The sequence below is a fragment of the Thalassophryne amazonica genome, chromosome 14, assembly GCF_902500255.1.
Source record: "Thalassophryne amazonica chromosome 14, fThaAma1.1, whole genome shotgun sequence".
Classification (NCBI taxonomy): domain Eukaryota; kingdom Metazoa; phylum Chordata; class Actinopteri; order Batrachoidiformes; family Batrachoididae; genus Thalassophryne; species Thalassophryne amazonica.
The window spans coordinates 69790029-69813330 of NC_047116.1; the positions used below are offsets into that span (position 1 = coordinate 69790029).

Here is a 23302-nt window from a genome sequence, read left to right on the forward strand (position 1 = left end):
GGTTTTCGGTGAAAAGTTTAACGGCTGATGAGAGATTATGGGGTGTTTCTGTCGCTGTAAGGACTTCCCACAGAGCAGGACGTCGTGCAGCGCTTCCAGGCGCCGTCGTCGGCCTGTTTAGACCTGAAAACATCCTAATTTAAGGCTTAATTCACCCAGGACGTCATGAGAGAACAGAGAAGATTCAGAAGAGGCCGGCATGAGGACTTTATGCGGACATTCCACTGTTTAAGGACATTTTTTAATGAAAGACGTGTGTGCAAATTCGCCGAGTCGTTTCCGTGACGACTCGGCGAATCTGTGTGCGCCGCGACAGGAGAAACACCTCCGTGTTGAAAACCATTTGTAAAATTCAGGCGGCTTTTGATGGCTTTCAACAAGTGAGTAACTGAGAAATTGTTTACCAGCTTGGGCATGTTCCAGCTTGCCCGTTAAGGTTTCCAACGGAGGTGTTTTTCCTGTCGCGACCCCCCGCGGTCTCTAAGCCGGGGTTTAAGTACATCGCTGATCATCAGGAGCAGATGAGTCACAGGTGTGATACAGATTCCTGGGCTCTGCTGCACGCCACCTGGAGGAGAAACAAAGTCCGCTTCTTAACCCCTCTCAAAGCCATTAAAATATATCAATTGTGAGTCACTTTTGTGTGGATTAAAGTCACTAACTGGGACTCTTGTCTTGTTGCAGTCAAGAAACGAGAATTGTCCTCCGTTCCGTTGGCACAGCTCCAAACGCTGTGCAGCTCTCTGCCAAGAGAGTACGATCGGAATTAATAACTTCAAAAGGAATTGCCGCTTTAAATAAAACGACACCTCTTTCCAAACGCTGTAATACAAACAATAAACTACAATCGACTAATACATTTTTTTGCTCCCAAAATGAGATGTCCTGCATTCTTTATGAATTACATTCTGACGTACAGCGCAGCCAGTTGCAAGAGCTCAGCTTGACGTATGGAAAGACAGTCATGTCAGTAATGTCTGAAAGGAAATGCTTTTGACAAAAACTACAGATTTTCTTTATTTCTAGTTATGTCTAGAGATCAAGGATCCAACATGTAGAGTTTATTACACTCAACAAAAATGTAAACGCAACACTTTTGGTTTTACTCACATTTTGTATGAGATGAACTCAAAGATCTAAAACTTTTTCCACATACACAATATCACCATTTCCCTCAAATATTGTTCACAAACCAGTCTAAATCTGTGATAGTGAGCACTTCTCCTTTGCTGAGATAATCCATCCCACCTCACAGGTGTGCCATATCAAGATGCTGATTAGACACCATGATTAGTGCACAGGTGTGCCTTAGACTGTCCACAATAAAAGGCCACTCTGAAAGGTGCAGTTTTGTTTTATTGGGGGGGGGGGGGGGGGATACCAGTCAGTATCTGGTGTGACCACCATTTGCCTCATGCAAATTTGGTAAGATTGTAATTCACGTCGGCAGTAATGACACCCGGTTACGCCAATCGGAGGTCACTAAAATTAACATTAAATCGGTGTGTAACTTTGCAAAAACAATGTCGGACTCTGTAGTTTTCTCTGGACCCCTCCCCAATCGGACCGGGAGTGACATGTTTAGCCGCATGTTCTCCTTGAATTGCTGGCTGTCTGAGTGGTGTCCAAAAAATGAGGTGGGCTTCATAGATAATTGGCAAAGCTTCTGGGGAAAACCTGGTCTTGTTAGGAGAGACGGCATCCATCCCACTTTGGATGGAGCAGCTCTCATTTCTAGAAATCTGGCCAATTTTCTTAAATCCTCCAAACCGTGACTATCCAGGGTTGGGACCAGGAAGCAGAGTTGTAGTCTTACACACCTCTCTGCAGCTTCTCTCCCCCTGCCATCCCCTCATTACCCCATCCCCGTAGAGACGGTGCCTGCTCCCAGACTACCAATAACCAGCAAAAATCTATTTAAGCATAAAAATTCAAAAGAAAAAATAATATAGCACCTTCAACTGCACCACAGACTAAAACAGTTAAATGTGGTCTATTAAACATTAGGTCTCTCTCTTCTAAGTCCCTGTTGGTAAATGATATAATAATTGATCAACATATTGATTTATTCTGCCTAACAGAAACCTGGTTACAGCAGGATGAATATGTTAGTTTAAATGAGTCAACACCCCCGAGTCACACTAACTGTCAGAATGCTCGTAGCACGGGCCGGGGTGGAGGATTAGCAGCAATCTTCCATTCCAGCTTATTAATTAATCCAAAACCCAGACAGAGCTTTAATTCATTTGAAAGCTTGTCTCTTAGTCTTGTCCATCCAAATTGGAAGTCCCAAAAAACAGTTTTGTTATTATCTATCGTCCACCTGGTCGTTACTGTGAGTTTCTCTGTGAATTTTCAGACCTTTTGTCTGACTTAGTGCTTAGCTCAGATAAGATAATTATAGTGGGCGATTTTAACATCCACACAGATGCTGAGAATGACAGCCTCAACACTGCATTTAATCTATTATTAGACTCTATTGGCTTTGCTCAAAAAGTAATGAGTCCACCCACCACTTTAATCATATCTTAGATCTTGTTCTGACTTATGGTATGGAAATAGAAGACTTAACAGTATTCCCTGAAAACTCCCTTCTGTCTGATCATTTCTTAATAACATTTACATTTACTCTGATGGACTACACAGCAGTGGGGAATAAGTTTCATTACACTAGAAGTCTTTCAGAAAGCGCTGTAACTAGGTTTAAGGATATGACTCCTTCTTTATGTTCTCTAATGCCATATACCAACACAGTGCAGAGTAGCTACCTAAACTCTGTAAGGGAGATAGAGTATCTCGTCAATAGTTTTACATCCTCATTGAAGACAACTTTGGATGCTGTAGCTCCTCTGAAAAAGAGAGCTTTAAATCAGAGTGTCTGACTCCGTGGTATAACTCACAAACTCGTAGCTTAAAGCAGATAACCCGTAAGTTGGAGAGGAAATGGCGTCTCACTAATTTAGAAGATCTTCACTTAGCCTGGAAAAAGAGTCTGTTGCTCTATAAAAAAGCCCTCCGTAAAGCTAGGACATCTTTCTACTCATCACTAATTGAAGAAAATAAGAACACCCAGGTTTCTTTTCAGCACTGTAGCCAGGCTGACAAAGAGTCAGAGCTCTATTGAGCTGAGTATTCCATTAACTTTAACTAGTAATGACTTCATGACTTTCTTTGCTAACAAAATTTTAACTATTAGAGATAAAATTACTCATAACCATCCCAAAGACGTATCGTTATCTTTGGCTGCTTTCAGTGATGCCGGTATTTGGTTAGACTCTTTCTCTCCGATTGTTCTGTCTGAGTTATTCTCATTAGTTACTTCATCCAAACCATCAACATGTTTATTAGACCCCATTCCTACCAGGCTGCTCAAGGAAGCCCTACCATTATTTAATGCTTCGATCTTAAATATGATCAATCTATCTTTGTTAGTTGGCTATGTACCACAGGCTTTTAAGGGTGGCAGTAATTAAACCATTACTTAAAAAGCCATCACTTGACCCAGCTATCTTAGCTAATTATAGGCCAATCTCCAACCTTCCTTTTCTCTCAAAAATTCTTGAAAGGGTAGTTGTAAAACAGCTAACTGATCATCTGCAGAGGAATGGTCTATTTGAAGAGTTTCAGTCAGGTTTTAGAATTCATCATAGTACAGAAACAGCATTAGTGAAGGTTACAAATGATCTTCTTATGGCCTCGGACAGTGGACTCATCTCTGTGCTTGTTCTGTTAGACCTCAGTGCTGCTTTTGATACTGTTGACCATAAAATTTTATTACAGAGATTAGAGCATGCCATAGGTATTAAAGGCACTGCGCTGCGGTGGTTTGAATCATATTTGTCTAATAGATTACAATTTGTTCATGTAAATGGGGAATCTTCTTCACAGACTAAAGTTAATTATGGAGTTCCACAAGGTTCTGTGCTAGGACCAATTTTATTCACTTTATACATGCTTCCCTTAGGCAGTATTATTAGACGGTATTGCTTAAATTTTCATTGTTACGCAGATGATACCCAGCTTTATCTATCCATGAAGCCAGAGGACACACACCAATTAGCTAAACTGCAGGATTGTCTTACAGACATAAAGACATGGATGACCTCTAATTTCCTGCTTTTAAACTCAGATAAACTGAAGTTATTGTACTTGGCCCACAAATCTTAGAAACATGGTGTCTAACCAGATCCTTACTCTGGATGGCATTACCCTGACCTCTAGTAATACTGTGAGAAATCTTGGAGTCATTTTTGATCAGGATATGTCATTCAAAGCGCATATTAAACAAATATGTAGGACTGCCTTTTTGCATTTACGCAATATCTCTAAAATCAGAAAGGTCTTGTCTCAGAGTGATGCTGAAAAACTAATTCATGCATTTATTTCCTCTAGGCTGGACTATTGTAATTCATTATTATCAGGTTGTCCTAAAAGTTCCCTAAAAAGCCTTCAGTTAATTCAAAATGCTGCAGCTAGAGTACTGACGGGGACTAGAAGGAGAGAGCATATCTCACCCATATTGGCCTCTCTTCATTGGCTTCCTGTTAATTCTAGAATAGAATTTAAAATTCTTCTTCTTACTTATAAGGTTTTGAATAATCAGGTCCCATCTTATCTTAGGGACCTCGTAGTACCATATCACCCCAATAGAGCGCTTCGCTCTCAGACAGCAGGCTTACTTGTAGTTCCTAGGGTTTGTAAGAGTAGAATGGGAGGCAGAGCCTTCAGCTTTCAGGCTCCTCTCCTGTGGAACCAGCTCCCAATTCAGATCAGGGAGACAGACACCCTCTCTACTTTTAAGATTAGGCTTAAAACTTTCCTTTTTGCTAAAGCTTATAGTTAGGGCTGGATCAGGTGACCCTGAACCATCCCTTAGTTATGCTGCTATAGACGTAGACTGCTGGGGGGTTCCCATGATGCACTGTTTCTTTCTCTTTTTGCTCTGTATGCACCACTGTGCATTTAATCATTAGTGATCGATCTCTGCTCCCCTCCACAGCATGTCTTTTTCCTGGTTCTCTCCCTCAGCCCCAACCAGTCCCAGCAGAAGACTGCCCCTCCCTGAGCCTGGTTCTGCTGGAGGTTTCTTCCTGTTAAAGGGAGTTTTTCCTTCCCACTGTAGCCAAGTGCTTGCTCACAGGGGGTCGTTTTGACCGTTGGGGTTTTACATAATTATTGTATGGCCTTGCCTTACAATATAAAGCGCCTTGGGGCAACTGTTTGTTGTGATTTGGCGCTATATAAAAAATTGATTGATTGATTGATGCAGTGCAACACATCTCCTTCGCATAGAGTTGATCAGGTTGTCAATTGTTGCCTGTGGAATGTTGGTCCACTCCTCTTCAGTGGCTGTGCGATGCTGCTGGATATTGGCAGGAACTGGTACACGCTGTCATATACACCGGTCCAGAGCATCCCAAACATGCTCAATGGGTGACATGTCCGGTGAGTATGCCGGCCATGCAAGAACTGGGACATTTTCAGCTTCCAAGAACTGTGTACAGATCCTTGCAACATGGGGCTGTGCATTATCCTGCTGCAACATGAGGTGATGTTCTTGGATGTATGGCACAACAATGGGCCTCAGGATCTTGTCACGGTATCTCTGTGCATTCAAAATGCCATCAATAAAATGCACCTGTGTTCTTCGTCCATAACAGACACCTGCCCATACCATAACCCCACCGCCACCATGGGCCACTCGATCCACAACATTGACTTCAGAAAACTGCTCACCCACACGATGCCACACACGCTATCTGCCATCTGCCCTGAACAGTGTGAACCGGAATTCATCCGTGAAGAGAACACCTCTCCAACATGCCAAACGCCAGCGAATGTGAGCATTTGCCCACTCAAGTTGGTTACGATGACGAACTGGAGTCAGGTCAAGACCCCGATGAGGACGACGAGCATGCAGATGAGCTTCCCTGAGACGGTTTCTGACAGTTTGTGCAGAAATTCTTTGGTTATGCAAACCGATTGTTTCAGCAGCTGTCCGAGTGGCTGGTCTCAGACGATCTTGGAGCTGAACATGCTGGATGTGGAGGTCCTGGGCTGGTGTGGTTACACGTGGTCTGCGGTTGTGAGGCTGGTTGGATGTACTGCCAAATTCTCTGAAACGCCTTTGGAGACGGCTTATGGTAGAGAAATGAACATTCAATACATGAGTAACAGCTCTGGTTGACATTCCTGCTGTCAGCATGCCAATTGCACGCTCCCTCAAATCTTGCGACATCTGTGGCATTGTGCTGTGTGATAAAACTGCACCTTTCAGAGTGGCCTTTTATTGTGGACAGTCTAAGGCACACCTGTGCACTAATCATGGTGTCTAATCAGCATCTTGATATGGCACACCTGTGAGGTGGGATGGATTATCTCAGCAAAGAAGTGCTCACTATCACAGATTTAGACTGGTTTGTGAACAATATTTGATGGAAAAGGTGATATTGTGTATGTGGAAAAAGTTTTAGATCTTTGAGTTCATCTCATACAAAATGGGAGCAAAACCAAAAGTGTTGCGTTTATATTTTTGTTGAGTGTATGTCCAGAGTTTAAGGATCCAGTGACCATCCATGCCCGGGGCCAGCTTTTACCTCACTGCAAACCAGCTGTTCAACTGCAGGTGTCCAGCAAACAGTTCTGTTAGCTGGACAACAACCAAACTGCGCCAGTAACGTGCTAGCTTTACTCCACCTTCCTCCTCTGGTGTTTCGAGCGTTGATCCTCCCTGAAATAGTGGTTCAAAAATCCCATTTTAAAAAGGTTTCGGCGTACGAAACTGTTCCAAACTCTGAATCAAGCAAAGTTAGTCTGGGATCCCAAATCCAAACCTAAGGCACTCCTGTGCGGATACCTAAACATCAGAAGTCTCTGTAACAAACGGGAACAACTGGAACACATCTTGCTGGAGTCAAACCTTGACTGTTTAGCTGTATCTGAGTCATGGTTTAAAAAAGTCATCTCCTGAAGCCCTTGTATCTATGCCAGGATACAATGTCTTTAGGAGAGACTGGTTGATGGGTAAAGGAGGAGGGGTATTACTTTATGTAAAGAATAATCTTACATGCAAGGAGATTACTTGGTCTGACACATTCAATTTTGAATGTCTCAGTATTGAAATCACTCTTTCTATAGAAATGTCCTTCTCTTTGATTTGCCTCTATCGTCCACCTTCTGCTAAGGTGGACTTCTATGACCAGTTAAAACTCTTGCTAAACTCACACAACTCTAATAAAGAGATAATTGTAGACTTCAACATAATTTGGGATGACAAACAAAATAGGAAGAACCTCAAACAAATTATGGGTACTCACAATCTAACACAACTTATTGAAAAACCTACTAGAGTGTCTTACACTTCAAAAACTAGAACTGATCTTTTATTTACTAACAAAACAGATAGAATAAACAAAATTTATAATATGTTAACTGGTCTCTCAGACCATAACCTGATCATGTTCTCCAGGAAACTCAGCAAAAATCGCTCTCTGTACTTTTCTAATAATGTCTCCTCTCACCATGATTACATCCCAAAAACATGCAACAGCATTTTGAGGATGAAATTAAAAAGACAGATTGGCAAGAAATCCTCTCCTCAAGAAATCTAGAGGATAACTGTAGGATGTTTCTTAATAGAATTTCTGAGATAAAATCTGCCTTTAGTAGAAGGGGGCAAAAGAGAGCAAAAAACACGTCATCTCCCCATGGTTAGACTCCAATTGTAGGACTTTGATTAAAAAAGAGACTTATTACTTAAACAAAGTCTCAAGTCTGGGCTGCCTGTCGACAGAGAGAGATTTTACTCATACTCGCAACAAGGTAATACAAATGTTAAGAAGAGCTAAGGCTAGTTTTTTGTTTTTATAAATACCATTGAAGGGGCCAAAGGAATGGCAGAAGAGTTTGGCAACTATCGAACAAATTGCTAGGGAAAGATAACAAGCAGGGGCACACTGTACATGAACTGAAAAATAATGATATTCTAGTTAAGGACCCCACAGTATTGGCCCAAATGTTTAATGAATACTTCCTAAACAGTGCGAAAGATATATAACAAAGCTTTTTGCCCCCCTCCAATGTTATGCCAAGATCCATTTTAAATGATCATCCTGTTTTTAGCTTAGAGCAGATTACTGAACCAGAGGTAAAGAACATCATTTCTGCTTTGAAATGTTCAAAGGCCAAGGATATATCTGATTTAGACACCGACTTCCTAAAAACATATTCTAATGCACTGATAAACCAATCACTATTCTTGTTAATCAGTCAATTATCTCAAAGGAAGTACCATCATCCTGGAAATTAGCCAACGGTAATGCCCATCTTGATATCTGGGGATAAGACATCGATGGTTAATTACAGGCCAATCAGCATTCTTCCTATGATTTCTAAAATAATTGAAAAATGGGTCTCCAAATTACTGATTGAACATTTGAATAGAGGACCTAATCTACTTCATCCAATGCAATTTGGCTTCAGTCCCTATCACTCCACTGAGTCAGCAATTTGCGTGTTTTTAGAAAAGGTTAAGTTGGACAATATGTTGGACAATAACTTGTATGTGGGTGCTGTGTTTCTTGATCTTACAAAGGCATTTGACACAGTAGACCACTAAATACTTCTGAAAAAACTTACATATTTCAACTTTTCATCTGAATCAATACAATGGTTTGAATCTTATTTAACAAAAAGAGTACAATGTGTCACCATAAATGGTTCTAAATCCCCGTTTCTTAACAACCCAGTCGATGTCCACAAGGATCAAGCCTTGGACCTTTGCTGTTCTCGTTGTACATAAATGATTTACCAACTGTGTGCAAAAGATTTCAATGCACAAATGTACGCGGATGATGTGGTCATTTTTACTTACGGAAATAATGTGAAAGACATCGCCTCAAAACTCACGGATGTGTTACACAATATACACACTGGTTAAATGACACTTGCCTGCAGTTGAATACAAAAAAAAAACAGTATGTATGATGTTAGCAAAACGTCCCACTGACATTAGAAGGTCCAATGTGTTTTTTTTGACGGGGAGGAGTTGGAGCTGGTATCCCAATTTAAATATCTTGGAGTTACCCTGGACTTAAACTTGTCCTTCAAAAAACATATTAAAAAATTCAAAAATACAGTAAATTTTAATTTACTAAATTTTAAACATATATGGCCCTCTCTGACAACTAATGCATCCAAAATGTATCTCTTTTGCATGGTTTTCCTCACATATTGACTACTGTTTCACTAACTGGACATTTACAGCCACCTCGGTATTAAAATCCATAGAGCAGCTGTATAATAGACAATCTAATTCTTATCACTGTAAGGTTCTGGAAAAGCATACGAGGTCTGTGAGAAAAGTATTGTACCTTTTTATTTTTTTCAAAAACTATATGGATTTGATTCATGTTTTTACGTCAGCCAAGATTGAACCTTTGTGCGCATGCGTGAGTTTTTCCACGCCTGTCTGTTGCGTCATTCGCCTGTGAGCACGCCTTGTGGGAGGAGTGGTCCAGCCCCCTTGTCAGAGTTTCATTATCAGGAAATGGCGGAATGATTTGGGCTTTTTTTCCATCAGAATTTTTTCAGAAACTGTTAGAGACAAGCAGCTGGAAACCATTCGAAAAATTTATCTGGCTTTCGAAAATTTTACGGGCTTCACAGAGAATAAGGACTGTTACTACAACTTTAAGGATGCCCCACAATGGCGCATGGCGTGCCGCGCTCCGAGCCACCATTGAGAGGCAGAAAACACCACATCATTCTAAACGGATGGTTGTGTGGAGCTGGGACCGTCGTGAGCAATTTCTCTGGTTATCACAAGAGCAGGAAAGCAGCCATTTTCCGGCAGATTTCACTTTAACAAGAGATGTTTGTCATGGAAAGCCACGCGGAGGCTTCGCGCGTCATGACCGATTCGCTGTTCGAGCAAGACAAAGGAACACCTCCGTTTCAGAGTGCCAGGGGACAAGTTTGGACATGTCCAGCTCTCCACAATTCTCTTATACTCACTGGGCTGGTAAGCATTAAAAGCCGAGATAGGCATCACTCAATCATTTTTTTTTATATAGCGCCAAATCACAACAAACAGTTGCCCCAAGGCGCTTTATATTGTAAGGCAAGGCCATACAATAATTATGTAAAACCCCAACGGTCAAAAACGACCCCCTGTGAGCAAGCACTGGCTACAGTGGGAAGGAAAAACTCCCTTTTAACAGGAAGAAACCTCCAGCAGAACCAGGCTCAGGGAGGGGCAGTCTTCTGCTGGGACTGGTTGGGGCTGAGGGAGAGAACCAGGAAAAAGACATGCTGTGGAGGGGAGCAGAGATCGATCACTAATGATTAAATGCAGAGTGGTGCATACAGAGCAAAAAGAGAAAGAAAAACAGTGCATCATGGGAACCCCCAGCAGTCTACGTCTATAGCAGCATAACTAAGGGATGGTTCAGGGTCACCTGATCCAGCCCTAACTATAAGCTTTAGCAAAAAGGAAAGTTTTAAGCCTAATCTTAAAAGTAGAGAGGGTGTCTGTCTCCCTGATCTGAATTGGGAGCTGGTTCCACAGGAGAGGAGCCTGAAAGCTGAAGGCTCTGCCTCCCATTCTACTCTTACAAACCCTAGGAACTACAAGTAAGCCTGCAGTCTGAGAGCGAAGCGCTCTATTGGGGTGTTATGGTACTACGAGGTCCCTAAGATAAGATGGGACCTGATTATTCAAAACCTTATAAGTAAGAAGAAGAATTTTAAATTCTATTCTAGAATTAACAGGAAGCCAATGAAGAGAGGCCAATATGGGTGAGATATGCTCTCTCCTTCTAGTCCCCGTTAGTACTCTAGCTGCAGCATTTGAATTAACTGAAGGCTTTTAGGGAACTTTTAGGACAACCTGATAATAATGAATTACAATAGTCCAGCCTAGAGGAAATACATGCATGAATTAGTTTTTCAGCATCACTCTGAGACAAGACCTTTCTAATTTAGAGATATTGCGTAAATGCAAAAAAGCAGTCCTACATATTTGTTTAATATGCGCTTTGAATGACATATCCTGATCAAAAATGACTCCCAAGATTTCTCACAGTATTACTAGAGGTCAGGGTAATGCCATTCAGAGTAAGGATCTGGTTAGACACCATGTTTCTAAGATTTGTGGGGCCAAGTACAATAACTTCAGTTTTATCTGAGTTTAAAAGCAGGAAATTAGAGGTCATCCATGTCTTTATGTCTGTAAGACAATCCTGCAGTTTAGCTAATTGGTGTGTGTCCTCTGGCTTCATGGATAGATAAAGCTGGGTATCATCTGCGTAACAATGAAAATTTAAGCAATACCGTCTAATAATACTGCCTAAGGGAAGCATGTATAAAGTGAATAAATTGGTCCTAGCACAAGACCTTGTGGAACTCCATAATTAACTTTAGTCTGTGAAGAATATTCCCATTTACATGAACAAATTGTAATCTATTAGACAAATATGATTCAACCACCGCAGCGCAGTGCCTTTAATACCTATGGCATGCTCTAATCTCTGTAATAAAATTTATGGTCAACAGTATCAAAAGCAGCACTGAGGTCTAACAGAACAAGCACAGAGAGGAGTCCACTGTCCGAGGCCATAAGAAGATCATTTGTAACCTTCACTAATGCTGTTTCTGTACTATGATGAATTCTAAAACCTGACTGAAACTCTTCAAATAGACCATTCCTCTGCAGATGATCAGTTAGCTGTTTACAACTACCCTTTCAAGAATTTTGAGAGAAAAGGAAGGTGGAGATTGGCCTATAATTAGCTAAGATAGCTGGTCAAGTGATGGCTTTTTAAGTAATGGTTTAATTACTGCCACCTTAAAAGCCTGTGGTACATAGCCAACTAACAAAGATAGATTGATCATATTTAACATCGAAGCATTAAATAATGGTAGGCTTCCTTGAGCAGCCTGGTAGGAATGGGGTCTAATAAACATGTTGATGGTTTGATGAAGTAACTAATGAAATAACTCAGACAGAACAATCGGAGAGAAAGAGTCTAACCAAATACCGGCATCACTGAAAGCAGCCAAAGATAACGATACGTCTTTGGGATGGTTATGAGTAATTTTTTCTCTAATAGTTAAAATTTTGTTAGCAAAGAAAGTCATGAAGTCATTACTAGTTAAAGTTATGGAATACTCAGCTCAATAGAGCTCTGACTCTTTGTCAGCCTGGCTACAGTGCTGAAAATAACCTGGGGTTGTTCTTATTTTCTTCAATTAGTGATGAGTAGAAAGATGTCCTAGCTTTACGGAGGGCTTTTTTATAGAGCAACAAGACTCTTTTTCCAGGCTAAGTGAAGATCTCTATATTAGTGAGACGCCATTTCCTCTCCAACTTACGGGTTATCTGCTTTAAGCTACGAGTTTGTGAGTTATACCACGGAGTCAGGCACTTCTGATTTAAAGCTCTCTTTTCAGAGGAGCTACAGCATCCAAAGTTGTCTTCAATAGGATGTAAAACTATTGACGAGATACTCTATCTCACTTACAGAGTTTAGGTAGCTACTCTGCCCTGTGTTGGTATATGGCATTAGAGAACATAAAGAAGGAATCATATCCCTTAAACCTAGTTACAGCGCTTTCTGAAAGACTTCTAGTGTAATGAAACTTATTCCCCACTGCTGGGTAGTCCATCAGAGTAAATGTAAATGTTATTAAGAAAGGATCAGACAGAAGGGAGTTTTCAGGGAATACTGTTACGTCCTCTATTTCCATACCATAAGTCAAAACAAGATCTAAGATATGATTAAAGTGGTGGGTGGACTCATTTACATTTTGAGCAAAGCCAATAGAGTCTAATAACAGAATAAATGCAGTGTTGAGGCTGTCATTCTCAGCATCAGTGTGGATGTTAAAATCGCCACTATAATTATCTTATCTGAGCTAAGCCCAAGTCAGACAAAAGGTCTGAAAATTCACAGAGAAACTCACAGTAACGACCAGGTGGACGATAGATAATACAATAAAACTGGTTTTTGGGACTTCCAATTTGGATGGACAAGACGAAGAGTCAAGCTTTCAAATGAATTAAAGCTCTGTCTGGGTTTTTTGATTAATTAATAAGCTGGAATGGAAGATTTTTATGCTTAAATAGATTGTTTGCTGGTTATTGGTGGTGTGGGAGCAGACACCGTCCTCTAGGGGGAGGGGGTAATGAGGGGATGGCAGGGGGAGAGGAGCTGCAGAGAGGTGTGTAAGACTACAACTCTGCTTCCTGGTCCCAACCCTGGATAGTCACGGTTTGGAGGATTTAAGAAAATTGGCCAGATTTCTAGAAATGAGAGCTGCTCCATCCAAAGTGGGATGGATGCCGTCTCTCCTAACAAGACCAGGTTTTCCCCAGAAGCTTTGCCATTATCTATGAAGCCCACCTCATTTTTTTGGACACCACTCAGACAGCCAGCAATTCAAGGAGAACATGCGGCTAAACATGTCACTCCCGTTCCGATTGGGGAGGGGCCCAGAGAAACTACAGAGTCCGACATTGTTTTTGCAAAGTTACACACCGATTTAATGTTAATTTTAGTGACCTCCGATTGGCGTAACCGGGTGTCATTACTGCCGACGTGAATTACAATCTTACCAAATTTACGCTTAGCCTTAGCCAGCAGTTTCAAATTTCCTTCAGTGTCGCCTGCTCTGGCCCCGGAAGACAATTGACTATGGTTGCTGGTGTCGCTAACTTCACATTTCGCAAAACAGAGTCGCCAATAACCAGAGTTTGTTCCTCGGCGGGTGTGTCCTCGAGTGGGGAAAAACGGTTAGAAATGTGAACGGGTTGGCGTGTACACGGGGCTTCTGTTTAGAACTACGCTTCCTCCTCACAGTCACCCATGTCGGCCTGCTTTCCCCGGCTGCTCGGGATCTGCCAGAGGGGAACTACGGCGGCTAAGCTACCTTGGTCTGCACCGACACAGGGGGCCTGGCTAGCTGTAGAATTTCCACGGTGCGGAGCCGAGTCTCCAATTCGCCCAACCTGGCCTCCAAAGCTATGAATAAGCTACACTTATTACAAGTACCGTTACTGCTAAAGGAGGCCGTGGAATAACTAAACATTTCACACCCAGAGCAGAAAAGTGCGTGAGAGACAGGAGAAGCCGCCATGCTAAATCGGCTAAGAGCTAGTAGCTTGCGTCTAAGCTATCGGATTCCTAAAAACACGCAAAGTGAATAATGTGTAAATAATTTATAGGTGATTCAGCAGAAGGAGTGCTTTAGTTAAGGCACGTGAAATGATGTGGTGTTTTCTGCCTTTCGATGGCGGCTCGTGAGCGCGGCGCGCCGTGCGCCATTGTGGGCATCCTTAAAGCTGTAGTAACACTCCTTATTCTCTGTGAAGCCCGTAAACTTTTCACCGAAAGCCAGATAATTTTTCGAATGGTTTCCAGCTGCTTGTCTCTAACAGTTTCTGAAAAAATTCTGATGGGGAAAAAAAAAGCCCAAATCAATCAATCAATCAATCAATTTTTTTATATAGCGCCAAATCACAACAAACAGTGCCCCAAGGCGCTTTATATTATAAGGCAAGGCCATACAATAATTATGTAAAACCCCACGTTCAAAACGACCCCCTGTGAGCAAGCACTTGGCTACAGTGGGAAGGAAAAACTTCCCTTTTAACAGGAAGAAACCTCCAGCAGAACCAGGCTCAGGGAGGGGCGTCCTCTGCTGGGACTGGTTGGGGCTGAGGGAGAGAACCAGGAAAAAGACATGCTGTGGAGGGGAGCAGAGATCGATCACTAATGATTAAATGCAGAGTGGTGCATACAGAGCAAAAAGAGAAAGAAACAGTGCATCATGGGAACCCCCCAGCAGTCTACGTCTATAGCAGCATAACTAAGGGATGGTTCAGGGTCACCTGATCCAGCCCTAACTATAAGCTTTAGCAAAAAGGAAAGTTTTAAGCCTAATCTTAAAAGTAAGAGGGTGTGTCTGTCTCCCTGATCTGAATTGGGAGCTGGTTCCCAGGAGAGGAGCCTGAAAGCTGAAGGCTCTGCCTCCCAGTCTACTCTATTCTAATCAATCCGCCATTTCCTCGCAATGAAACAACGACGAGAGGGGTGAACCAGTGCTCACTCAAAGCTGCCCACAGGCAAATGACGCAACCGACAGGCATGAAAAACTCACGCATGCACACGAAGGTTCAAGCTGGCTAACGTAAAAACATATAGGGTGATTCTTTTGACTATGGCACTTATTATGTCCTTTGATCATGTTGTATGAAAAACAGAAAAAAGGGGAAATTTCACACTTTTATAGTTATCTTTACAATGAAAGTGTGTTAAGAATTTGTTCTAGTAGTCTATGATGACTTTTTCACCTTTTTCAGCATCATTATATGCAAATATTGCCGTTGTGCTTGTCCCACACCCAGACTTTTGATCTTCAATGATAAAATGAATGGTAAAGAAACGTTTTTTCTAATGTTTTAAAATATCTCTGAATAAAATATCACTAAAATAATCAAAGCATAATTGGGGTATTCATTGTCATACAACTGCTGTGATTTTTTTAAACAAAATGTAGTTGTCCCACACTATTGCCGTAATTTCACCACAACACTGTAATGTCCCTTTAAACAGTTTGTATGAAAGATTGTTTGGGTAGTTTCTATGGAGATAAACAGTGACATCAGAGCACATGTATATAGCGCCAAATCACAACAAACAGTTGCCCCAAGGCGCTTTATATTGTAAGGCAATGGTGTGGTGGAAATTACATTTACAAGGCCAATAGTGCCTGTAGTTAAAGAATCACCCATGAATCAAATCCATACAGTTTTTGAAAAAAATAAAAAGGTACGATACTTTTCTCACAGACCTCGTACGTTTCTAGACTTTGAAAATCTGAAGGTATTCAAATATGTCTGCTTCATATATAAATGTTTACATGGACCAGCACCAACTCCTGTTAAGAATTCATCCACAAAAAAAAAACACATGGTATGGTACTAGCTGGGGTACCCGGCACTGCCCGGGTTAACCTGTTTTAGACATAAGCCAAATGCCAGTCATTTTAATCAAAACATTGCCCAACATTTGTTTTTGTAATGCTGATGTCTTATAAATATAATGGTTAATGGGCTAAAGTTTGTCCAGCAGAACTCCCCAAACTAAGTGGAAATACTTGGTTAAAAGACAAACACATTTGAAGTCCTTTATGCAGACTTTGTTTTGTAATCAAATTTATAACTAAATTATACACAAAAGGTAGGTAACAGTAAATGTAAATATCAATGAATCAAAATTGAGGTGGTGGTGTATTTCATTGTTTTTACATTGCAATTTTACAAACATAAAACAAATGTATTCAGACAAGAAGGCAAACTGGATTGTACAGGACAGTCAGGTGCTTAACAGTTGAGAACATAAAGTAGCTGAAGAAAGGGATTAAATAAATAGAGATGGCCAACACATATACAGGGCTGGAACTTTGAATCTGCCTGGTCATACCCACAGCCGGCTATTTTGGGGGTGATTTTCAGTTCCCTTTAAAAAAAATGGTACCAGTTGTTCCCCATGTCATGAGGATTCAGAATATACAGTGAGGGAAAAAAAGTGTTTGAACACCCTGCGATTTGCAAGTTCTCCCTCTGTGAGCGATAATCGGGGCAGCTACAAAATGTAAGTCTCGGTAAAATATTCAGAATAATTGATCAAAACCTTTAACTTTATATTGTGATGTTTGAATATTCTCAATTCCCAGCAGAATATTGAGTTCATAATTCCTGTGAACGATGCGCGGGCCGCACAGCAAAAGACCGGAAATGAAGAACCCAAACTCCTCTCGCGCATGCGCGGCACAACCTCAGCCCCCAAGATCAGGAGTTGGCATTCCATCTCTGTAATTCTATGATTATTATACAGAAAACAAATGCACACAAACGTGCTGACATGCGAACAGCTTAACGCTAACTTTAACATTGAAAACGCCATAGACATGCTAATGCGTTAGCATCAGTCCCGTTTTTAAGTTATAAAATTCATCTATCAACTGTTTCAGAGGACCATAACAGGTCAGTTTAGCATTAAAAGGTCAATATTACTCACAGACATATCCTCTTTAGGGTTTTAGTGGGGGGAAATTAAGATAAAGCAAAATAAAACAAAGAACCAATGAAGCAGCAGATCGAAGCACTGCTTCATTGGTTCAAGGTGCAAAGCAAAGCTGCGCTGTAGAAACGGTTGATTACAGACCTGCTGCAGGGTCTGTAATCAATGTAGAGACATGATCATTTTCCCAACAAACACCCCCCCCCCCCCCCCCCCCAAAAACAATGGCCACTCTGAAGGACCGATAAGGGAATCGTTAAGCAAAAAGGCTATTGATGTCAGTGGACTGAATCATTTCTTAACGATACCCGAAAATAACTGGTTCCCGATACCCATCCCTATTCCGGTCACGAGAGAATGTACAGTCTACTGGACGGTATCTGTGAGGACGGAAGGAGATCTATGGTGCAATCGTGTGGCCTGGGAGGAGGAAGGGAAGGTGCACGGCCTTTGCTGAATACCTCAGCTAGATCGTGGTACTCAGGAGGAACAGAGGATAATCGAGAGGTGAGTGACCGCTTTATGGCAGTCACGCTGGGAGGAACTGAGGAACGGAGGCAACCTGCGGTGGCAAGCTTCACTCCACTGGGTAACGGCCCTGGATGGCCAGTCAATCCGGGGTTGTGCTTAATGACCCAGGGGTGCCAAGAACCAAAGGAGACGAGGAGGGAATAACAAAAAAACTGGATCACGCCCAATTATTACCCGAAACAACTAAGGTGACTGACTGTTGGGTTTCTGTCCAAGGCGAAAATGGAGAGAGGGATAGGATGAGGGGTGACAGGGAATCTGAGCTTTGGCAACAGTTTTCTGGTCCAGAATGTTGCCCTCCGCTCCAGTCTCAATGAGTACTGAAAACGAGTGACAAATCTTTAAATAGGATCGTCGCTGGGATTTCAGTGAACTCCAATGATCCACCTGTTAATTTGGCTCGACTCACCCGTAGCTAGGACCTGACAGGTGAGTACAGTCTGTTAGGCCGAACGGGGCAGTAGATGCGGACCTTTCCCTTAGTACCGCAGTAAATGCACGCTCCGGCAGCCAGTCTCCACTGACCTTCTTTAGGGGATAATCTGGCCCTGTCAAGCTGCATAGGCCCATCAGCAGGGGGAGCTGGTGAGCCAGAGAGGGGAATCCTAGTGGAGCTTGGGAGGGACGGACTTGATAGTTGTCGGGGAGGAGCCTGGGTGGAGACAACCCAATCAGTTCCACGGCTTTTCTCACGATGGTGCTGCCGAAACCGGCTGTCTAAATGAATGACCAGAGTGATTAATTGATCTAAATCCTCCAGTTTGTCCCTGGCCGCTAAGCCATCCATAAGCAGATTGTTTGAGGGTTTAAGGGCTTATAAGATGTTTCGCAGTGCCACGGCATTCCACCCAACCTCCACAGCCAGAATGCGGAAGTCGATAGAATATTCTGTGGCGCTCTGATGCTCCTGCTTCAGAGAGAGCAACTGCTGAGCGGTGGAGTGAGCTTTCATGGGATGATCAAAAACCAGACAGAGTTTGCAGGAGAACTCAGAAAAGGAGTTTAACAGAGGAGACTCGTTGCTCCAGAGAGCCATGGCCCATGCCTGCGCGTCACCTCAGAGCACATAAGCTACGTGACTACCGTTGGAGGAGTACAGCGAGGGTCTTTGGGGAAAAAACAACAGAACACTGCATCAAAAAAGCTGTGCATGTTTCAACACAAATAGCATATGGTTCAGGATGACAAATCAATGGCTCAGGGGTCTCCGCTACCAATGCAGAGGTAGTAACAACTGCATGGGAGGAGGCAGGGCTGAAGCTGAGAAGGCTGCAAGCTTCATGAGTTGATCAGCAAGCTGTGTAGTGCGACAGTGTAAGAGAGTAACCTGAGCTGCCACCTGTGCAAACCGAGTGTCTAAGTGATTAACCTGGGCTGAGAGGGTTCACACCTGGTCCCCGATAGAAACTGTGGACTGCTGAAGGTCTCCCAGGATCTGACAGTGAAGGCTGAGGGCTTGGTGGACTTGGTCTGCTCCTCCATATTGTTTGCCAGAATCTTCTGTTAGGGTTAGAGGTCCGGACAGGACCAGACTGGTCAGGTGATGGACCCAAACGCTGGGAGCAATGATAACGGGAGTGAACAAAAGGAGATTTATTTACAATAAATGTGCAACAGAAAGATTTATACTGAAGCTGGTAAGGGAGCCTGGATAGTGAAGACAGAGCCCGCTCCAGGCGGTTGAAGCTGGGAGCTGCAATGCACATGGAACCAGGTTTGGCAAGAAAAGACTGGTTGGAATCCAGGACAGGAACCAGGTGGAGACAGGTGGCCGCAAACAGAGGCGAGGATGGAGGAACGTTCTGAGGAGACAAGGAGACAGTGGTGAGTGAATGCACTTGTACACTGGAGGTTTTAACAACATAATGTTCAGAGTTCAGCAGGTAGGCTCAGTTCAGGAATGTTCACAATTTAGGAATGTTCACAGTTCAGGAATGTTCAGAGGTCAGCAATGCAATTAAGCAGCAGCGCGTCTTATGACGCACTTCAATTTAGCTGGAACTCAGCTTTAGGAATGACTTGGAAGTTCTTGTTAGTTCTGTAAACAGTTCATACCATTCTTGGAATAAACAGATGAAGTTCACAGACAGGAGCTGGATAATAATGAAATCTCAGTAACAGAGAAAAACAGGAACTTAGCTGACAGAGCGACATGCTCTGGAGGCAGGCACAGCTTAGCATTCCTAAAGCCTTTCCCTTTCTGTTTTCCTGGGTAATCATTTATTTTTTCACATCTTTAGAAGTTTTGGATCTTTCCTGGTGTCAGGAGCTCAGCCAAAATCAGGCCCAAGTCTTGACATTTTGTTGAAATGGCAATGGGATGTGGCTTTCTGTTTTTTGTTTTCCCCAACTTGTAAAATTTAACCATTTTATGGTTTGTTTGTTTGTTTGTTTAAGGTTGGTGGACTGGGTCCCTGTGTGATTTTCTTTTTTTTTTTATCCCTCTTTCTCTGATATTCAGCCAATGCATTTCAGCTGGAGCTTGAACATGCAGCCTAGCAGTCAGTTTTTTTTTTATATTATTATTTATTTGAGTTACTGTGTTTGTGAAGCGTTGTGTGTTGCCCAAAAAAGCAAAAATTAAAAAGCGAAACACTCAGTGCGAGTCTAAGCAAAACACAGAAGGAAGAATGGACTTCTTCCAGAGACAGTTTGTCAGTGTGGCCAGGGATGGAGCTGTGATGGCAGTGCTGAACCGCTCACACCGGGCAGAGAGAGGCAGCCACTGGCCACCACATCAAGTCACTCTCCAAACTGTGTTTTTTTGAAAAAACAAACACTGCTTTGCTTTAAATGCGCAGTAAGCTATTTCAGATGATCAGTGTGGACTGTTTTTCTCTTAAAAGGCTTTATTTCACTCTGTGTGTCACGTTGGAAAGCTGTAGCTATTGTGCTAATTTGATTAGCGCTTACACAGCTTATGCTGCTCTAGTCTTCTTCTGTTTGTTTTTCTGGGCACATTACAGCCCCACACACAGGGCTGGCATATGTACTACAATGTTAAATGAAGCTTTGATGTACAGAATTTGCCTCGAACATTTTTTTGTAATCGTATTTGAGTTACTCGACTAATTGTTTCAGCCCTAGTATTATTGCAAATGCCTGAAAAATTGTTAATGTAACTATATTAATGATTTGAGTGATCTGAGTGGTCTACTGGGAATGGTGCTGGTTGTGGAGTCTGACAGCAGCAGGAAGGAAGGACCTGGGGTATTGCAAAAAAAAAATGGCTGATGCCACAACAGAGTCAAAGATGGTCCTCAGAAAATGCTGCCATATTTTCGGAGTTTCGGAGATTTTTCTGCACAGTTATAGATTTTTTTTTTTTTTTTTTTTTTTTTTTTTTTTTTTTACTGGCAGTTTTATTATTAGATTTCTTTGTTAGTGCTTTGATTCATGGGAAAGTTCTATATAAATAGTCATTATAATTACTCTTATGAATAACAAATTTGTGAATTTTCAGTATGTAAGTCCCATCGGAGTATAAACTAGTGGAACAAAAATGCAACTTAAACTCCAGAAAATAAGTCATTAAATTAGATGGCTTGTATACGTTTTCATGAGTTGGAATGTTCATGAATTTTGACATCTTGTTCAAGTAGTAATAACAATAAACTTATGAAGCATTCTAAATTGGGGGTGAAGCAACAAAGTGCTGCACATTTTTCCAGAAGAACATGAAACAAAAATCCCCATATCTCAAACTAAAAACAATTAAAACCACAAAAGAATTATGTACATCAAGAAAATAACGAAAAGAAGATTTAAAAACTCAGCAGTGGGTCACCTTCTGAGTCTTGTCTACTTGAGGTTTCTTCCTCAATATCAGCAGAGGGAGTTTTTCCTTACAACTGTTACCTGTGTGCTTGCTCAAAGGGTAACTAAGGTTAGACCTTACTTGTGTGAAGCACCTTGAGGCAGTTTGGCCACCTCGAGGTGGTTTGGCCCTGTATTATTGTAATAATTGAATATTAATTGAACTGAAAACTAATTTAATGCCATTGAAAATAAAAGTTTTACAAATCATCTTAAAGTTGCCTTTCGAATGTCAGCAGGCAGCCTGTTCCACAAGGTACAAGCATGGCAAGAAAAGGCTCTGAAGCCAGCTGACTTCTTTTTAACATTTGATACACAGCAAGTCTGCGTCCAAGGACATGAGGAGGCACATAAGGCTGACCAAGTTCAGCAAGGTAGTTGAGTTCATGATCATTTAGAGCCTTATATGTCAGCAACAAAACCTTGAAATTGCTGTTTGAGTCACATGGAGCCAGTGGAGGGAAGCGAGAACGTTTGTGATCAAACTTCTTGGTTTTCTTCAGAAATTGAGCGGTAGTATTCAGTGCCATCTGTAGATATCATACCATTTTGTAGCAATCCAGAAAATAATACATAGAGAGGCTGAATTAAAATGTGTGAAATGTAAAACAAATCCTCCTGATGTACATTTCCACTTTTAGTCTAGGCAACCATTACTAAGGAGGGCACATTTCAAAATGCCTCCAGATGTGAAAATGATTAATACTCCCTGAAATATTATTGTGCCAAGTTTCATGCTTTTGTCACTAACTGAGCAATAGGACTGGACTATTTTTCACTTCCAACCGTGCAATAACTTACTGTCATCAGGCCAAACTCGCCACTCTTTATTTTAATGTGTTGTTCGAACGTTGGTTAATTTAATTGTTTCTTTACAGACATGAGGCCGTTGTTGGGGATGAAAGAAGAAATTCTCCCTGAACACCAGGAATGGAATCTGAGTGTTGACCAGGAGGACATTAAAGAAGTGAAGCTGTGGATAAGTCAGCAGGGAGCGCAGCTTCAGCAGCTGGAGGAGGCAGATCTCACCAAGTTTGGTTTCACTGCCGTCCCTGTGAAGAGTGAAAATGATGATGAAAAACCAGAGTCATCACAGATTCATCAAAGCCGAAGTGATGAGAGCACAGAGGCTGAGCCCGTAGCCAGCAGCTCATCTGTACACAGAACACTGACAGCAGAAGCTGATGGAGAGGATGATGGAGGACCACAACCAGCCAGCAACTCGGGTCCAAACAGTCATTTACAACCAAGATACCAGTGGCAGGAGTTCAGACAGTTCTGGAACTGAGGGACTGATGACAGTTATCGTATACTGAATTTATGAGATCATGAGATGAAATAACGGTCAAATATCTTCAAAAATCCTTAAAAAATGAGAATAATAAATGAACTAAGCAAAAATGACACATACACGGGTTAAAAAACCTGCTGTGGAAGGTGTGCAGTGATGTTCAGAGGCACAGATCACAAAAAGCTGAACTTTAACAGCTGTTATTTTTCAAAGGTATGTATTGTTCAATCTTGAGCTTAATGTAGTGTTCAAGCACAAAACGTGACTGTTGAGAGAAAAGGATGACTTCATCACACTAAAATGAACTGGAGTCAGAATAAAAATACAAGCTGCTGATTTTGCTGCTGATTGGGGGAGGTGATGGTCTAGTGGTTAAGGTGTTGGGCTTGAGTCCAGAAGATCATGGGTTCAAATCCCTGCCTGACTGGAAAATCACTAAGGGCCCTTGGGCAAGGCCTTTAATCCCCTATTGCTCCCGGTGTGTAGTGAGCGCCTTGTATAGCAGCACCCTTACATCGGGGTGAATGTGAGGCATAATTGTAAAGCGCTTTGAGCGTCTGATACAGATGGAAAAGCGCTA

General features: G+C 41.9%; 1 long non-coding RNA gene across 1 annotated transcript; it reads right to left on the reverse strand.

Moving 5' to 3' along the window:
* Positions 1-2142: 2142 nt before the first annotated feature.
* LOC117525213 lies at positions 2143-21897 on the reverse strand. Its single transcript, XR_004564989.1, has 3 exons — positions 21388-21897; positions 12733-12735; positions 2143-2156 (listed from the first exon to the last, which is right to left on the reverse strand). It is a non-coding gene; the product is annotated as an uncharacterized LOC117525213 (long non-coding RNA).
* Positions 21898-23302: the final 1405 nt, after the last annotated feature.